Source organism: Capra hircus, chromosome 14, assembly GCF_001704415.2.
Source record: "Capra hircus breed San Clemente chromosome 14, ASM170441v1, whole genome shotgun sequence".
Classification (NCBI taxonomy): domain Eukaryota; kingdom Metazoa; phylum Chordata; class Mammalia; order Artiodactyla; family Bovidae; genus Capra; species Capra hircus.
This window is the reverse complement of record NC_030821.1, coordinates 65072804-65091303: the sequence shown is the minus strand read 5'-3', so window position 1 is coordinate 65091303 and position 18500 is coordinate 65072804. Positions and strand designations below refer to the sequence as shown.

General features: G+C 52.5%; 1 protein-coding gene across 2 annotated transcripts in view; it reads right to left on the bottom strand.

Annotated features, from left to right (window-relative positions):
* ZHX2 (zinc fingers and homeoboxes 2) overlaps positions 1-18320 on the bottom strand; it is a 180417-nt gene extending 162097 nt beyond the window's left edge. For both annotated transcript variants that reach the window (XM_018058532.1, XM_018058531.1), the window contains exon 1: positions 16300-18320. The gene's annotated coding sequence lies outside the window, so the exon portion shown is untranslated. The remainder of the gene's footprint in view (positions 1-16299) is intronic.

Sequence of the window (18500 nt, the reverse complement as noted above, 5' to 3'; positions counted from 1 at the left end):
GCACTGGCGACGCCAGCCACCAGGGGCAGCAGCGGGTAACAACTGCTACTTTACCTCCTTCCGACCCAGAACACAGGCTCCCAAACAGGCCAAACAATCATTCACTCATTTGTAGTCACTCGGGGGACAGTCATTTGGAACCTGCTCACTGGGCCAGCTCTGGGTTGGTGCTGGGAACATGAAGACAAGGAGGAAACTCTCCTTTGGGGTGGAGGGTGGTCCATGGATTTTCAGGGAGATAGAAGTGTAAAAAGGTCAAAATCCACATGCTGGGATTTCTAAGCAGTTATTTCCAGGGCAAGAATGAGTGAAAGTGTTAAGTCGCTCAGTTGTGTCTGACACCATGGACTGTAGCCCGCCAGGTTCTTCTTTCCATGGGGTTCCCCAGGCAAGCATACTGGAGTGGGTTGCCATTCCCTTCTCCAGGGGATCTTTCTGACCCAGGGATCAAACCTGGGTCTCCTGCAGGTTCGATTGCAGGCAGATTCTTTACTGTCTGAGCCACCAGGGAACTGCTAAGTCTGGGGGATGAGTCTTGCTGGGGAGAAGGACCTACATGTGGAAAAGGAAAGAAAAGTGAAAGAAGGTGGAGCAGGCGGGGTTCAGGGCTTGCCCTTGAATGGCTGAAGTGTGGGGCACGTGTGGAGCGGGAAGTGGTTATGGCAAAATATGTCTGGTGGGTAGAGGTCAGCTCTCAAAGCATCTGGACTTGATCCTATGGGTCAGAAGTTATTCAGCAGCAGTCCTTGGCATAGACAGGAAAGTCCACTCAAATGGTTTTGAGTGCCTTTCAGCTGGTCATGTGCTTTCTACTTCGACCCACTACCTACCACTTCCCAGGTGATGCTATTGGTAAAGAACCTCCCTGCTAACAGGAGACACAAGAGAAGTGGGTTCAATCCCTGCATTGGGAAGATCCCCTGGAGAAGGAAATGGCAACCCACTCCAGTATTCTTGCCTGGAGAATCCTATAGACTGAGGAGCCTGGCAGGCCATAGCCCATGGGGTCACAAAGAGACAGGACTGAAGCGACTTAGCATGCACGATCACTTCCCACTGTCCTACAACTGACTCCTTTCCTTGTTTCTGTTGCCTGCAAACCCCCAAGAGCATTTGGGTTTATGACTCCCGGGAGGCTTTTCGGAGGTCAGTGGAACATGATCAGATTTGGTGTTTTAGAGCCCATGTCATTGGAGTGGCGGCGCAGGGGAAGGGTGACGTCTGCCATGACACGTATTCCTCCCCTTAAGACGTCCTCCTTCTCTCTTACTGAAAAACCAACTCCAGAAAAATTTCTGTTCACTTCTGGGTGGTCAGACCCAGTATGACTCCCCACTCCTATCTCAACACACATACAGATTCTATCTTATTTGATTCTGTTTATCAACTGAGCAGTGGTGTACTGAGCCACCACTCAACCAGAGCTAGGTGTTCAGGTAGCAGGGGATGGGGGTGGGGGTGTGGGAATCAAAGTGTAAATCCCTGTGTCCAGCAAGACGGAGGTCTTGTCACAGTGCAAGAACATACCTGAGACGACTGGTGATACACACAGCAACACCACAGCACAGGCCACCCTGGCTCCATGCAGGTGTGTGGCTGGCATGGTGCATGCACAGAGCTGGGAGGGCACCAGCCAGGAGGTCTGAACTGCCAGCAAGCCGCCGTCCCCCAAGGCAGGACCACTGAGCCAGAAATGCCACTGCTGAGCATATACCCTGCTGCTGCTGCTGCTGCTGCTAAGTTGCTTTAGTCGTGTCCGACTCTGTGCGACCCCATGGACGGCAGCCCACCAGGCTCCCCTATCCCTGGGATTCTCCAGGCAAGAACACTGGAGTGGGTTGCCATTTCCTTCTCCAGTGCATGAAAGTGAAAAGTGAAAGTGAAGTCGCTCAGTTGTGTCCGACTCTTAGCGACCCCATGGACTGCAGCCTACCAGGCTCCCCTGTCCCCGGGATTCTCCAGGCAAGAGTACTGGAGTGGGGTGCCATTGCCTTCTCCAGCATATACCCTGAGAGAACCATAATTCAGGAAGACACATACACCTCAATGTTCACTGTAGCACTATTTACAATAGTCAGGACAAGGAAGCAAGCTCAGTTCAGTCAGTTCAGTCGCTTAGTCCTGTCTGACTCTTCGCGACCCCATGAACCACAGCACACCAGGCCTCCCTGTCCATCAGCAACTCCCAGAGTTTACTCAAACTCATGTCCATTGAGTCAGTGGTGCCATCCAACCATCTCATCCTCTGTCGTCCCCTTTTCCTCCCACCTTCAATCTTTCCCAGCATCAGGGTGTTTTCAAATGAGTCAGCTCTTTGCATCAGGTGGCCAAAGTGTTGGAGTTTCAGCTTCAACATCGGTCCTAGGTGTCCATCAACAGATGAATGGATAAAGAAGATATGCTACATATTTTCAATGGAATATTACCCAGCCATAAAAAGGAATGAAATTGGGTCATCTGTAGAGATGTGGATGGACTGAGAGCCTGTCATACAGAGTGAAGCAATTCAGAAAGAGGAAAATACATACATATATCAATGCATATATGTGGAATCTAGGAAAATGGTACAGATGAAGCTATCTGCAGGCCAGGAATACAGATACAGGAGGTAGAGAACAGATGCGTGGACAGAGAAGGGGAGAGGGAGCACGGGACAGACGGACTGGCAGTGTAGCGCTGACATTTACACAACCACGTGTAAAACAGATAACTAGCAGGAAGCTGCTGTGTAGCGCAGGGAGCTCAGCTTGGTGCTCTGTGATGACCAAGACAGGTGGGATGGGGGTGTGGTGGGAGGGAGGCTCAAGAGGGGTGGGATATACGTATATGTACAGCTGATTCATGTTGTTCTATGCCAGAAACTAATACAACATTATAAAGCAATTATATTCCAATAAAAACTATTAAGAGAGGTGAGTCCATTTAAGCCATGTGCAGAATCAACGTGGCCTTTGACCAAACCAAGTGCAAGAAGTCTCTCACCATTTCTATCACTGAAACATCTTCCATATCCAGAAATCTTGAAATTGAAAGTTAAAAGTTAAGTCGCTCAGTCGTGTCCGACTTTTTGCGACCTCGTGGACTGTAGCCCACCAGGCTCCTCCATCCATGGGACTCTCCAGCCAAGAATACTGGAGTGGGTTGCCGTTTCCTTCTCCAGAGGATCTTCCTGACCCAGGGACTGAACCCAGGTCTCCCGCATTGGAGGCAGACGCTTTAACCTCTGAGCCACCAGGGAAGCCCTGAGTCCCCTAATCTCCTACTAGGATCAATCAGCATATGCCTCCCCAACCCTGAAAAAGCATCCCTTCCCTGTCTCACCTTGATCCCCACAGGTACTATCCATCAGGTACTTTCTCAACCTGTGAGCACAGGGATTGCACTCTGGCTTCGGTGGTAACAGAGCCAGACCCGGAGTGCCTGCGGCCCAGCCAGGAAACGCGTGAAGTGAGAGAGAGCCAGCGCTGGGCTCTGTGGATGGCCCCACCACTCCCAGGACAAGTGGAGCAGGTCCGCGGAGGGCGTGGGTGGTCGGTTCCCTTCATCTCAGGGCACTCTCTGGTCGTTGGGTGACGGCTCTCCTGAGGGGTGGGGGTGAGGCTGACAGTCACAGACCCAAAGCATCAGGCCCTCCCTCAACCACAGTGACTCACAGGCAGCCCCACGGACGCAGGTGTGAGGTGCGTCTGTGCCAACAGCACAGTGCTGGTCAGCATTTCCAGGGCGCTGCCTGGGTGCTGGGTGCTGTGCTCAGTCCCTCACAGGCGTTTGCTGTTGTTGTGTAGTCCAGTTGGGTCCAACTCTTTGTAACTGTATGGACTGTAGCCCGGCAGACTCCTCTGTCCATGGGCTTTCCAAGGCAAGAATACTGGAGTGGATTGCAGTGCCCTCCTCTAGAGGATCTTCCCGACCCGGGGACTGAACTTGCGTCTCCTGCATTGGCAGGTGGGTTCTTTGCCGCTGAGCCACCAGGGAAGCCTCTCACAGGTACGAGCCCCTGTGATTTTGCACAGCAACCCTGTGAGCAGGGACTCTGCTTCCCCAGGTCCAGGTCGGCTCGCTGTGTGCCGCTGCAAATGCACAAATTCTCCAGCCAGACTGACGACCCCTCCCGGGAAGCGGTGGTGGCTTGGTCTTTGGTGTCCCCACCTTCATCCCTCCACAACCCCGACGTGGAGCACAGAACCCCACACGCAAGGGCAGGGTGGCGGCCAGGCAAGGACAAAGGTGAGGCAAGTAGCAAACCAGGATGCAATGTTTAAGGAGGCACTCCCTCCCTCTTGGGTGCTGAGCGCAAGCGCCATCTAAGATGCCAGACACTGGGGCCTCATTTGCTCGTCAGTCCCAGCCCTGGGTAGGGAACTGGTCAGACTGGTATGTGTGGTGTGCGTGTGTGCAAAGCCTGTTTCCTTTACTCTCTAGCCCTGTGACTGACCTTCCCCACCCGGTGCCTCAGTTTCCTCATCTGTAAAACGGAGCTTCTGGTAATACCAGGAGGTGGGCGAAGAGATGGAGAAATCCGAATCCCCATACACTGCTGACGGGAATGTAAAACGGAAACAGCCTGAACGGTTTGGCAGTGTCTCAAAATGTTAAACACAAAACCCAGCACTTCCACACGTAGATAGCTACCTAAGAGAAATGAAAACGCATGTCCACATAGAGACTGCACACAGATACAGCAACGTTATTGCAATGGCCAGACGCAGACACAACCCAACTGCCCAGCAGCAGGTCATCGAATAAACAAAACGGCCCACGATACCACTGTGGTATGATATGAACTGTGTCCCACCCAAATTCATTTGCTCAAGCCCTATTCCCAGAATGTGAGTCAAGGCCTTCAAAAGCTGTCAGGGTGGACTCTAGTCCAATCCTCACAAAAAGAGGAAACTGAAGCCACAGAAGAGACATAATGGAGGCATGTGTGCAGAGAAAAGGCCATGCAAGGATGTGGTGGGAAGGGAGCGGCTGCAAGCCAATGAGAGAGGCCTCGTGAGCCACCAAACCTGCTGATGCCTTGAGCTTGGACTTTCAGCCTCTAGATCTGTGACAAGATAAATATCTGTCCTTTAAGCCACCCAGTCTGTGGTATTTGGCTCTGGCAGCCCCAGGTGGTCTATGCATGCAATGGAATATCATTTAGCCACGAAATAATATGCAGTCCTGATGCATGCTGTGACATGGAGGAACCTCAAAAACATGCTAAGTCAACGAAGCATATGAAAGACCACGTACTCTATGATTCCTTCTATATGAAATGTCAGTAAAGGCGAAGCTATACAGGCAGAAAGAAGATCACTGGTTGTCTAGAGTTGGCGGGGAAGGGGTGGGAGACAAGGATGGAGAATGACTGGCAAGGGGCACAGGATCTCTGTTCAGGATGATGGGAATGTTCAAAGATTAGACCCTGGTGATGGATGCACACCTCTGTAGACACACTAGAAGTCAGGAGAATGTACGTTTTAAATGGGTGGATGTGAAGCTATTTATTTTAAAAAATTTATTTATTTTAATTAGAAGCTAATTACTTTACAATATTGTAGTGGGTTTTGCCATACATTGACATGAATCAGCCATGGGTGTACATCTGTCCCCCATTCTAAACCTCCCTCCTACCTCCCTCCCCATCCCATCCCTCAGGGTCATCCCAGTGCACCAGTCCTGAGCACCTTGTCTCATGCATCAAACCTGGACTGGCAATGTTTCACATATGATAAGATACATGTTTCAATGCTATTCTCAAACTACTTTTTAAAATGTGACTAGTACTAACATCTATGCTACAGAGATGCCCAGGGCCCGACACACAGCACTTGGGACTTTTTACTAACTTAAATAAGTATCTGTTGCTCAACTGAAAGTTGCCTAAAGTGCCTCCAAGTTCCTTTATTTTTAGAGACCTTTAGTTTTACAGAAAACTAAACTGGCCCATCACCAGCGATGCTGTGTCCCTAAGTGGCCTGCCCACCCGGGACTCCCAGTCAGCGTCTTCCGGCTGTAGCATGCCTGCCCGATGTAGCTGCAACTGCTCTGGTCTTGGGTGGCACGTGCCCGATGTAGCTGCAACTGCTCTGGTCTTGGGTGGCACAGATGTGTGCTGGGGTTCCGGCTCTGCCCTCCCCACTATCTGCTCAGCAGGGCTGCCGTACACATGCCCTGGGCTGTGACGTGAGGTATAAGGGGCACAGAGCCTAAGCAGTTGACTTTCAATACATCAGGAACAACCCCCACGCAGGAGGCCCTTCATCGAGCTCTGAACACACACCCATCCTTGTGTTCCTTAGCGAGGGCTGGTGGATCGGCCCCCCGGGCGCTAATCAGTGGGGTGGGGGCCCAGCCCTCCTGCTGGAACCGCAGGTGCACGGAAGGTAGGAGGGGACACACGTGCACGAGCCTGAGCCTTAAGAGCACTAAGCATGGTGTAGGACTGCCTGGCTTCCAGAAACCCTGGACAAAGGACTTCCCCATTCTGTGCTTTTTCATCGATTAAATGGGGATAACAGAGTCCTCCCATCTCCCAGAAGTGCAGTGAGCTAGCCCACAGAAAGCACTGGGGCCCTGCGCCTCTGATGTCAGGAAGCAGTTGCTGCTGAGTGCCAAATGACTCTGACCTTCCTGAGAGCAGGGGTGTCGTTTTCTTCCCCTGGCAGGTGCTCAGTGAGTGTCCACTGACTGGACAGAGGAAGTAAACGAGACAGCGCAGGAGAGGAAAAGCCATGTGCTGCCGTATGGCTGTGCACCCTCGGGTCAATTCCCTCGTTTCTCTGGGCCTCAGTTTCCCTAAGTCGGAGCAGGCAACCCCGAAACTTCCTTCCTGCTAGAACACTCCTTGATCCCACTCGTGCACCATGCTGCTATTACTCTCATCCTCCCAACATCCCCCTCCGGGGACAACAGAGGACATTAGACTTTTTACAATAAATCACGTTTCTAAAGTGCCGAAGTCAGGCCACGTTCAATCTCACAGTGTCGACTGCAGCGCCCCATCTTTGGAGGGTCTCCCATTAACCCACCAGTGATCCAAACCCTTTCTGTTCTGTGGCTCCCTGCACCCAGGAGTCTCTGCTCTTGGATATGACCTGAAGTCTTCCAGTTCTCCTGAACTGTGTGGCTCTGGCAGAAATTCACTGCACGCTTAGAATCAATTAAATTCCAGACTGTTCTATAGGATAATGCCACCTCAGTGCTCTCTATCAAGGGAGGTTTGGTGAGGGCCTGTGCTCCTCTCTGCTCCTGTCTGCAGCCACCAGCATCCCTTCCCTTCCCTTCTTGGCTGGGAGGAGGGGTCGGTCTCTTTTTCCATCTTCTGGCTGTCAGTCCACACGCCCGGCCTCCTTTAACCCCAGTCATTCTGAGGCCTTTCCCTACCCTCTCTGGGCCACCACCCATCCTAAACAACTTGGCCATGTACAATATCCAGCTCTGACCAGACTGGGTTGCAAATATCTTAAAGATGCTGCTCCTCAAAAGACAAGGGTGCATTGCACAGGAAAATAATTTCTCAACGTCCTCCTGCACAGGCCAGGAAGATTTCATGGGGGCTCTGCATACCCACAGGGGCTAAAGGAGCCTGAGATGGCTTTTTCGTTCGAGCGATTCAGCCCGGTCTTGTAGTTTAAGAACAGCAGGAAAGTAATGTCAGCTGAAAGGAGTTTTCTGTGTGCTATTTAACTAAATGGCTCTGCAGCTGGAAAGAACCATGGGCAGACGTGTTATGATTCAAGGGCTCCCAATTACAATGATCCTCTTTTATTGTATAAAAACAGCAACCCAGCCATTCTCCACCCTCCCAATGCCTGCTCCCCCCACCTCCTGCCCCCACTGGCTGGCAAGGCTGTTCAGCATCCTGAAAGTAGCACCCAGCTTCTCCTCCGTCTCCAACTCTCAGCTGTCAGCCCACTGGGATTCCTTCTCTTGCCAGAGCCAGGGATGAGAGGGTGGCGTGCCCCCTGGAGAATGTTCTGGTGTAGACACTGACAGACGGTTAGAATTGTCTTGGGAGTGGGGTTCGGGTGGCTAAGGATAACAGGTACAGATCTGGAATTCTCTTCTGTTTTAACTAACCTTACACCACACACACACACACACACACACACACACACACACACGCCTGCGTGCACTGATCCCTATATTCCTTTAGCAGAAAAGCTGTCAGACTGTCCAGAAACTCATTCTAAAACTGTCCCTTCTTCCTCCATATAGTTCCAGGCCTCCAGAAGACATCAGAAAGACCTGGTGACGGACTCTCCTGGTGGTTCAGTGGTACAGAATCAGCCTACTGACGCAGGAGACACAAGTTCGATCCCTGATCCGGGAAGATCCCACATGCTGCGGAGCAACTAAGCCCGAGTGTCACAACTGCTGAGCCTGTGCTCCAGAGCCTGGGAGCCGCAGCCACTGAAGGCCGTGTGCTCTAGAGCCCCTGCTCCACAACAAGAGAAGCCACTGCAACGAGAAGGCCGAGGGCTGCACCTAGAGAGTAGCCCCCGCTCACCCAAACTAAAGACCCCGCAGCAACGGAGACCCAGCACTGCCAAAAACAGATACGTAAACACAGTTACACATACTTATAAAGACCTGGTGATGCATAAGAGTACCGGCTTTAGAATCAGGCTGATGTGAACGCGAATCTCTGCTACCTCCTGAGACCAAGCGCCTGACCGCTCTGCGCTTTGCTCTCCTTCGGTCTTTAAGATGAGGCTCCACCGTGGCCCTGGATGCACTCCTCAGTCACTCTGAAGGACACAGTGAAGAGAGCACGCTCAGCAGGGTGCCTGGCACACAGTAGGTACCCAGTTTTTGAATGCTCTTGCTGCTCTGAAGATGGGGGCACTGTGTTTGCAGTGTGTCTGGTGGGGGCAGGGGGCTTTGTATTCTATTCAATCTCACCAGCCAGAATGGTCACAACTGGGGTCAGGGGCCCAGGGTGGGGGGAGATGCTCCTGAGGGATACAAATGGTGGCCCCGCTGAAGACTGGTTTTCCTGAGCCTTTCTGCAGCAGTGATTTAAACCGTCATGCTAGCACTACCCCTGCATGTGTGCCTGCAGCCTGCTCCATGTAGAGTCTGGTCCTTCCTCGGTTTTCTGCAGCTGGTTTGGAGTCCAGAAGCCGCAGGTGCAAGCATCCAACCAGCCCAGGAAATCTCATTCATCTTTTCTCTCTACCCTTCTCACCAGCAGGCTACTTTTCTCTCCCACAGAGTCTGTTCTGGGCCCCCGACAGGGAGCATTCCCTCCCAGAGAAAGAGCTAAATCAGCCTGGCCACCCTTCGAGGCCCCAGGAACACAGGAATCCACTCCCCGCCCGGAGGCTGACAGCAAACGGTTCCCAGGGTTTTACCGATTTCCCCCTGTAAGGTGAACGAGGTGTGGCTTTAAATCCAGGCAAGTAAACCCAGCAGGTGCTTCAAACTTCTCCATCCCAAACCAAGCCGGTGCACCTCTAAAGTCTGAACCTCTTATACCTAAGTGAGTGAATGCCTGGGCCACACTCCTTCATATCGATCCCCCATGAGTCAACAGCACAAGCATTTCATTCACTACAGGTTTCATGCGGTAAATATTATTGTACTGAAACACTGTGTAATAAGATTTAATCCCCACTAAGTGTTTCAGTACTAGGGGACAAGAGGCGGGCAGGAAGAGGAAGAAAGTGTGTGAACTATGGCTTTTAACAGGTAAACTGTTCACCAGGGGTGGGGTGGCAGGGAAAGAGAGGCATCAGCCACACACACACATACACACACACACACACACACCAGCAGCAACACACACACACACACACACCATTGCCAATCAATCCCTCTTAAATGCATGCCTTCAAGCATAGAAACAGGAAACAGATTGGGGTGGATGTTGTTAAAATCACAACCTATTTGATGGAGGGTGGGGGCAGGGAATCGAGAGGACTTTCACTTTTTCAACTACAAAAGAAACTACCGTGTCAGTACCCAGAACAATGCCCACTCTGTTGTCTACCACCGGGGTATGTGAGCAGCTGAGCATCTTTTCAGAATGGCACTGCCTTTATTTGACCATGACATAGCACATTACCTGAACCAGGGTCCCACTGTGATATTTCAGGAGAGCTCGCCATGTCAGAAGCTGCTCAGATTTGCCACAAATGAACGCATATGTGAGTGTGTGTGTGCGTGTGGGAGGGGGAGAGGGTGGGATGGAGAAGAATTGCAATGAACTGGGTACAGTTGGGATCTTGAAATCTATGGCACAAATTCATGCATGTTAATTACCTGGCCCCTCTCAAGGATACAAGAAAGTCACATCCTGGAGGTGGTGGCAAGATGATGATGGCAGATGAGGATGGTGACAATAGGTTACATTTACTGAGCAGAATCCACGTGGCAGGCACTATGCTAAACCCTTTTGTAAATTTCTTCAGCTTCACAACAATCCAGAAAGCAGCTACTGGAATAATCTCCATTTTAGAGCTGAGGAAACTGAGGTTTATATGTAACAGCCCCAAATCATAAAGTGATTAACTAAGAAGAGAATCAGGAATGGTGGCCTTGCTGGAGGAAGCCAGTGTGGGGAGACCGACAGAAGGGCCTCTGCGAGCATCCCCTCTGTTTATATACATAGTTATGACTGACTCACGTTGTATGGCAGAAACCAACACAACACTGTAAAGCAATTATCCTCCAATTTTAAACAAACGTGAAAGAAAAAAAAAGCAAAGCTGAAGGGTCACAACCGAAATTATTCTGCTGATGAGTGCTGGAGCTGCAGGTGGGACCCGGGGAATCTGAGGCTCAGGAGAAAGGCAAGCGTCATATTTGGGGAGTCAACTGGTCCTCCCTTCCAATGTGTCCAGTTTCACTCACTGAGTTACTGCAAAAGGAAAGCTAGCTGCTTCCTGGTAACAGCTGACTAAAGGCTTCCCTGGTGGCTCAGCAGTAAAGAATCTGCCTGATGCAGGAGACACAGGAGACGGGGGTGGGGGGGTAGGGGGTGGGGTTTGATCCTTGGGTCGGGAAGATCCCCTGGAGAAGTAAATGGCTAACCCACTCGAGTATTCTTGCCTGGAAAATCCCAAGGACAGAGGAGCCTGGCGGGCTACACTCTATGGGGTCACAAAGAGTTGGACATGACTGCAGTGACTGCGCGTGCACACAGCAGCTGACTAACATCAGGTTAATTCTGGATTCCTACTGGCAGAACCCAAAAGAAAATCTCCCTCACTTGCTTAGTGTGCTGTCTTCTTTTTGCCCTAAGGCAGAACTGGGCCCCTGGTCTGAAACTTTCCAGAACTCATTCTAGTTCAAATAAGAACCAAGCTGATTTATTTCCATAACGCGCACTGCTGTCAGTCTTACCTTCTTGAAACACCTGCCAGTCCCTCCTCAGAAGCCTGCCATGGCTCCCTCAGTTCAGCTCAGTTCAGTCGCTCAGTCATGTCTGACTCTTTGCGACCCCATGAATCACAGGACACCAGGCCTCCCTGTCCATCACCAACTCCCAGAACTTACTCAAACTCATGCCCATCAAGTCGGTGATGCCATCCAACCATGTCATCCTCTGTCATCCCCTTCTCCTGCCCTCAATCTTTCCCAGCATCAGGGTCTTTTCCAATGAGTCAGTTCTTCACATCAGGTGACCAAAGTATTGGAGTTTCAGCTTCAGCATCCGTCCTTCCAATGAGTATTCAGGACTGATTTCCTTCAGGATGGACTGGTTTGATCTCCTTGCCGTCCAAGGGACTCTCAAGAGTCTTCTCCAACACCATAGTTCAAAAGCATCAATTCTTCGGCGCTCAGCTTTCTTCACAGCCCAACTCTCACATCCATACATGGCTCCCTAGTACCTACAAATTAAATCAACCTCCTCCACATCTGCCCCCAAGTCCGGTGTCATCTCTCTGCACAATCTTCCCTGAATCTCCCTCTCTACCTCAGCAGAACATACGTGGCTCCCAGGACGCAATTTTAACTTCATCCAGAATACACCCCTTTTCTCATCTGAGGCCACACACACTTTATCTGCCAACTCAACAACAGTTCCACCATTCACCCCTTCTGCCTAACAAGCTGAATCCCCGTGTGTTTATGGCACTGATGCGCCTAACTAAAAACATGTGATTGCCCCTTCTCCAGTAGGTTCTGGTGACCATGTGGCACAGTTCTGGTCAAGCTAAGGACAGAAGTCCCTGAGAGGGGTGTCCCTTTCCAAACGTTAACAGTAAAGCCACACTAGGTAAATGTTCTGTGTGCCCCAGTCATCCTACTTCTCCTTTCCTGGAAGGCAGATGTGAGGCCTGGAGATACAGCAGCCCCCTTCCCACCATGAGGTGACAGACCTGGGGTCAAATGCCTATAACTCTATGGGTGGCAGAATAGAAAGGCAGAGCCTCAGTCCCCAGTGGTACAGCTGAGGCACCATTCCACCCACTTTCTTCTTGTCCAACACAAATAGGCCCCCATCTGGTTAAGTCATGGGTGGGCAGAATTTCTGGTGCTAACAGCTGTGTGCAGTGATACCGGACACACCTCCAGACATGGTTCCTCCTCAGTCATGGGTAGTTTCCCAGCTACCCACTCTGGGAAATCCTCTATGGGATCCCTCACAGCGCAAGAACTGCGCCCTTCATGCTACTTCCACAGTAGTTACTCTTCTCAACTCTAGCACCTATTTAATTCTGCTTGATGTGGCCTGCTGGCTGCTCAAACTCCTAGGTGGTAAGGGGTCCCAGTCCACTAACATCTCCCTAGTTCCTGGAGTAGGGCTTTGCATCAAGGTTAGCGAGGTGCTCCATTTCATCAGCATCTCCATCATGTCTAGAATAGCGTATTGACTTGTGGACGGCGCATGTTCTGGAGTCTGGAACTCTGCTTACTGTTTACTGTTTGGCCTTGAGCAAGTTACAGGACCTCTCTGTGTTCCTAGGTCCTCATCTATATAAAGGAGAGAATGATAGTACTTGCCCCACTGGGTTGTCATGAAGACAAAATAGTTTAATTCTAAGCACTTGGTCCCTGACATATAAAAGTGCTTAATGACTATAGCCCTTTATTAGTGTGATGAATATTACAGTTATGGAATAAACAAATCAACATAGAGTTGCTAAATATAAATGAATTAAGAGATGAATTAGGACTTCCCTGGGGGCTCAGATGGTAAAGCGTCTGCCTACAATGTGGGAGACCCAGGTTCAGTCCCTGGGTCAGGAAGATCTCCTGGAGAAGGAAATGGCAACCCACTCCAGTATTCTTGCCTGGAAAATCCCATGGATGGAAGAACCTGGTAGGCTACAGTCCACGGGGTCGCTCACGACTGAGCGACTTCACTTTCTTTCATGTAGGAGATGAAACTCAGGAAAATTCCTACAAGTTTGGACCACTGGGCAGTGGTCCCTGTTCCCTCTTTCCTGCCTTTACTTTTCATTCTAACTACAACTTCCCATATCTGAGGAGCTGCTATACTGGAGTGCTGTCTAAGACTTGGCTTCAAATGCGGAGTCTAACTCTTGTTGTGTGGCTTCTGGGCAAGTTTTTGTCACCTCTCTGAGCTTCAGTTTCTTCCACTGGAAACTTGGGATAATAATCGTATTTATCTCATAGGGTTATAGTGAGAATTAAATGGTAAAGCATGTAAAATATACAGCATTATGCCTGGCATACTGAAACTGTTAGCAACTGTTATCAAACACTGTCAATATCCTTTTTTGTCAAATGCACAGCACCCCACTGAGTCTCAAGGTCCTGATGGGGACAGGACACTTGAGGTGGGGTTGCCTTTGGGCATGTCAAGATACGTTGCATTTACATTGGGAGAATACTTGTGTGCCAACAAACATTTGTGGCGTCTTGATTTTTGCCTTTAAATGGGAATTAGTATATTCAATTTACCCCAAAACCTTGGCCTCTGAATTTTCCCCTTAATAGCTGTTAACTTCCAAGTGGACCCTTCACTGACACCAAACCTGGCCAGAAGGTAAATATGCACATGAGAACAGTCAATGGAGCAGAGTGTTTAAATAGCAACGATATTCCCAGATCGTGTGTCCAGTCACTGTCAGGGACACATTTCAATCTTACTTGTAGATTTCTCCTCTTTGGCCTTAAAAGAAGATGTGTCTACAGCTTTATATTAATTTTCCCTTTAAACTTAAACCTTCATGTGAGTCCCATTCAAGCACTTGAGGGCTCCATTAATCTATTTTTACTATTAAACATGCCATTTTACAAGATATTTATTTCACTTGGTTGTCATCCAAATGCTTTTTGACATTACTGCCCTGGGACTCCACTACTTTAACTCACTGCCCTCATAAACAGAAAATCACCTTTTGACGGAAATCTTGAAGAGCTCTCAGAACTTCACTCCCTACACTTCAAGGCATTCACTTCTCCTCAACATTACAGGAGAGAGAATGCGCATGTGAGTGAGTGAATGAGTCTATGTATGTGTGTGTTTTAAGAGGATAATTGTGGGAGGTTTGAGCAACCCGAGGAACAGCGAAGGGGGCAGTGCCTGTCCCCCAAATCCTGCATCCCGCTCCCCCCCCTCACGGCCTGACTCGGACTTGGGGAGCTGCTATTTAGTAACATTAACAACACCAGGGGGCTTCCCTGATGGCTAAGACGGTAACGAATTTGCCCGCAATGCGGGAGACCCAGGTTCGATCCCTGGGTCGGGAAGATCTCCTGGAGGAAGGAAAGGCAACCCACTCCAGTATTCTTGCCTGGAGAATCCCCATGGACAGAGGGACTTGGGGGGGGTGGGGTGGCCATAGTTCACAGGGTCGCAAAGAGTCGGACACGACTGAGCGGCTAACATTCAACATTAACACTGATAACAGGGAGACTGTTGGGGATCGCGCTGGACAGAACTCCAGGGTCCGAAAAGACTTCGTGATCCCTGGGGCCCAAGCTGGGCAGCGCCACTTTCAAAGGGGAGGGGTCCAGGGAAAGTCTTGGTTTCCCCACCTTCCTCCTGCCCCACCTTCCAGAGAAACAAAAGGCCATCGCGGAAATTGCTGTGAAGGCAGAGACCCCACTGGCCTGGAAACCAATCCATCAGGTGGAAGCCTGAGCAAATCACAACTTGGCTTCCCCGTCAAGTTTTCTCCCCAGCCTCCCACACCCTTCTCCCCTTCCGCCGCCGCCTCCCGAGCTCCGCACGGCGACGAGCCCAAGGGGACCGTCCTGTGATGCTCACTGGTTTCCAACTTTCCGCTTATCTGCGTCTCCGCGGCCTCCTGCACAGCGGCTGGGAAAGGGGCAAGTTTGCAAAGGCGAAGAGTCGACCAAGTCCCGGGGACCCCACCAAAGCGCCGTTAACACCAACAAAGCTGAACCTCTCCCGTGGGGGCAGAGACGAAACGCGACCCCAGCGGTTCCGGGCCGGGGGGTGGCGGGTGGCGGTGCGCGGCGGGGGTGGCGACGGTGGGCTGGGGCGGGCCGCCGGGCCCTGCGGGGAGGGGGGGGTCCCCGGGGGGTGTCCCTCGCCGCCCCTCCCCACGCGGCTTCCCCGGCACCTGAGCGGGGCGTGGGGACAGCGCCGCGCTCCGGCCCGGCCCGCGCGGCAGGTAGCTCGGCTGCCCGCCCGGCCGCCCGCCCGCGCCGCCGGCAGCCGCCAGGAGCGCGGAGCGGAGAGGCGAGCCTCAGCCCACGGCGTCATGCTTCCTGCCACCACGTTACGGCGAATCGTCACCGGGAGCGGGGAGACGCGGGGAGCGCGGAGGCGGGGGGGCGACGGCGGGGAGCACACACACGCAGCCCCCCGCCCGCCGAACCCCGCGGAGCCGGGGCCACGTCCCGGCCGAGTCCCCGCGGGACCGGCCCCGCTCGCACAAAGCGCCGCGCTCGGGCCAAGGAGGGAGGGAGCCGGCCCCGAAATAAATAAATAAAAACACAGTCGGGTCTACGTAACGCCCTGTCGAAAGCGGACGCCATATTTTTTTGTGGCTTATGTCGACATAGGGAAACGTAGACATGTTTTTTTCCTCCTCCTCCTCGCTCGGCCTCCCATTTATCCAAACTTGTAATCAGAACTCTTAAAAAAAAAAAATCCCCCCCACCTCTGGCTCCTCTGATCTCCTCCCACCCGCAAAAAAAAAAAAAAAAAAAAAAGCCTGCACACTACCTACCACCCCCCTCCCGCGCCCCCCTTTGCAATCACAAACCCGGCCAAGTCCCATTAACAACACATTTTTCGGGAGCGGCGGTGGCGGCGGTGGGAAAGTTGGGCTGGAGTGGCCGGTGCCCGGCGTGCGGGGCTCCGGGCCGGCGGCGCCGGGGCGGTGGGGGGGTGCTCCGCGCCGGGGCGAAGTTTCTTACCTGCGCCGGGGGCTGGGAGCGCGGGGACCCGGGCTGGGAACGCGGAGACGCGGCACAGGGGCGTTCCAAAATGGAACTCTGCTGGCTCCCCCCCCACCCACTCCCCACTCCCCACCGGGCGCCCGGCTCGGGCTCCGTGGGAAAGAGGGGGCCAAGCCAGCCTGCCAGCCAGACAGACAGACAGAAGCCCCCGTACGGAGAACAGTGGCCAAAATTTTTAAAAAGGGGGGGGGAAGGAAAAAAAAGGGGGGAAAAAATGTCTCGATCAGTGGGGAATCTACGCCAAAACCCACATGATCTGTAACGTCAGCATGCGTATTTGCATACGATACCACCACCCGAGCTGCCACCCGGGCTCGGGTTCCGCAGAAAGTTACAAAGTGAAATTCAGCTCCCTCCGGAGACGCCGGCGAAATGTCAATTTTCAGGCGGGAGCTAGAGGGGTGGGAGGGGGGAAAGCTAGCCCTCAAGGCGCTGGTTACTAGCCAAGGTTGGGGTGGGGGCCCCGTAAATTAAGTTAAAAGTCTGAGCCCAGTAACGGACTCGGTGGAATTTCTGCTAGGGGAGGAGGGGGAGGCGCGAGCGAGATCATTGAATATTAAGCAGGACCCGGCGAGGCGGCCGCGGCCGAACCCTCCCGGTGCAATACCCATTTTCTTTATTAAAAGTTCAAGGTGTCACAGATGAGCTCAGCAAACTGTTGATCCCGACCACGTGGAGTGGCGGACGGAGGGACTGCGGGGCGCGGCTGCTCCAGCGCGAGCCGGCGGCACCCGGGACCCCGCGTCCCTCCCGCAGCGCAAGGGTGGGGCCGCCGCGCGCCCCGGGGCGCGGCCTGCGCGTTCTCCCGCCTTTGGACTCAGGGAAATAATGACAACTTAAAAAAAAAAATTTTTTTTTAAGCGAGACACATTTAACTCCTGAAATAGGAACGAGAGCGCTTAGGGTAGGCAGGGTAAGAAAGAGCCCCTACTTATATAACGACTCGAAATTAGAGGACTTTTACCCAAGAGAGTCTGAGATTTTCGCTTGCGCCAGGTCTGAGGTTGGTTAAACATCCTCAAACTTTCCCCCTAAGCGTCAATAAACAAACAGACGCCCCGGGAGCTGACTTAAAAACTCTTGCCGGCCAGCGTTCTCTGGGATTCTCAGACTTCCAGAAATGCACACCCCCGCGGCGCTCATAGGCAAGTCCCTCGGAAGCGAGGCGGGTCACTTTCGAAATTGCGACTCCGGCGTTCCTGGCGGGAGGGCATCCCTAACTGTTGCCTCCCCCTGGATCTCCCTTTGGGCTCCTTAGAGCGAAGGCGAGTCGGGATGTCGCTGCTCTCCGCCTACGGCCTCCGCAACCGCGAACTTGCGTTTGGGGCGCAGCGCTGCTGCTACAGTGTTCAGCTAAGGAGCTCTAAGGGATTTGGGATTCAGGAGACGCTCTGGAATCTCACGGAGAACAACCTGTCTGCGCCTCCGGGTCCTGCCAGGATGAACCCTTTTCCCCTCCGTGGGCGTCTCGACGCGTCAGCATCTCCCAGGTGTGAGCTGAGCGCGAGCGCGCACGAGCCAAGAGTGGGAGAGGACGCTGTCTGGGGTTGACTTTTGATGTTCTGAGCGCCGCGAGGAGACAAAGAGAGCCTGGGGCTGGGAGGCCCTGCGGAGTCCCCGCCTGCCCTGAAGATTAGCAGGCTCGGAGCGTCGGGGTTTCCCGGCCAGCCTTTGCTCCAGGGAATTAGAACGAACTCTAGCGGCGGCTTGCGACTCGGCTCCGGGCGCGAGGGCAGCAACAGGTGGCCGGGTGCGGCGGAGTGGCTGCAGGCGAGGACCGGGACTGGGGTGCAAACGGCTGGCTCTGGGGCTGACCGCGTGGCCAAGGCACTGAGTGACCTTTCGGCATTTTCGTTTCCGAGGCTGAGGAGAAGAAAGAAGCCAAAAGGTTTTTCTAGGATCTCATCGGAGACTCGTTTCTTCAACACAGTCTCCTTCTTTGGGTCCCCAGGAATTATTGCAATAAAAATAACTCGTATGCAAAACTTTCTTACTGGCTTGCACCTGTTTGTTCCGTTATTGCTGATGTAGGGTTTGCTTGTTAACAGTGCATAAAATTAGATTCTGGCCTGGGAGGGGGTCTCTTCGCGAGACTATCTGGTACCTGAGGCTTCAGCTGCCCGGGCAGGCAGGCTTTTAAAATATTGTTAAGAACTTGC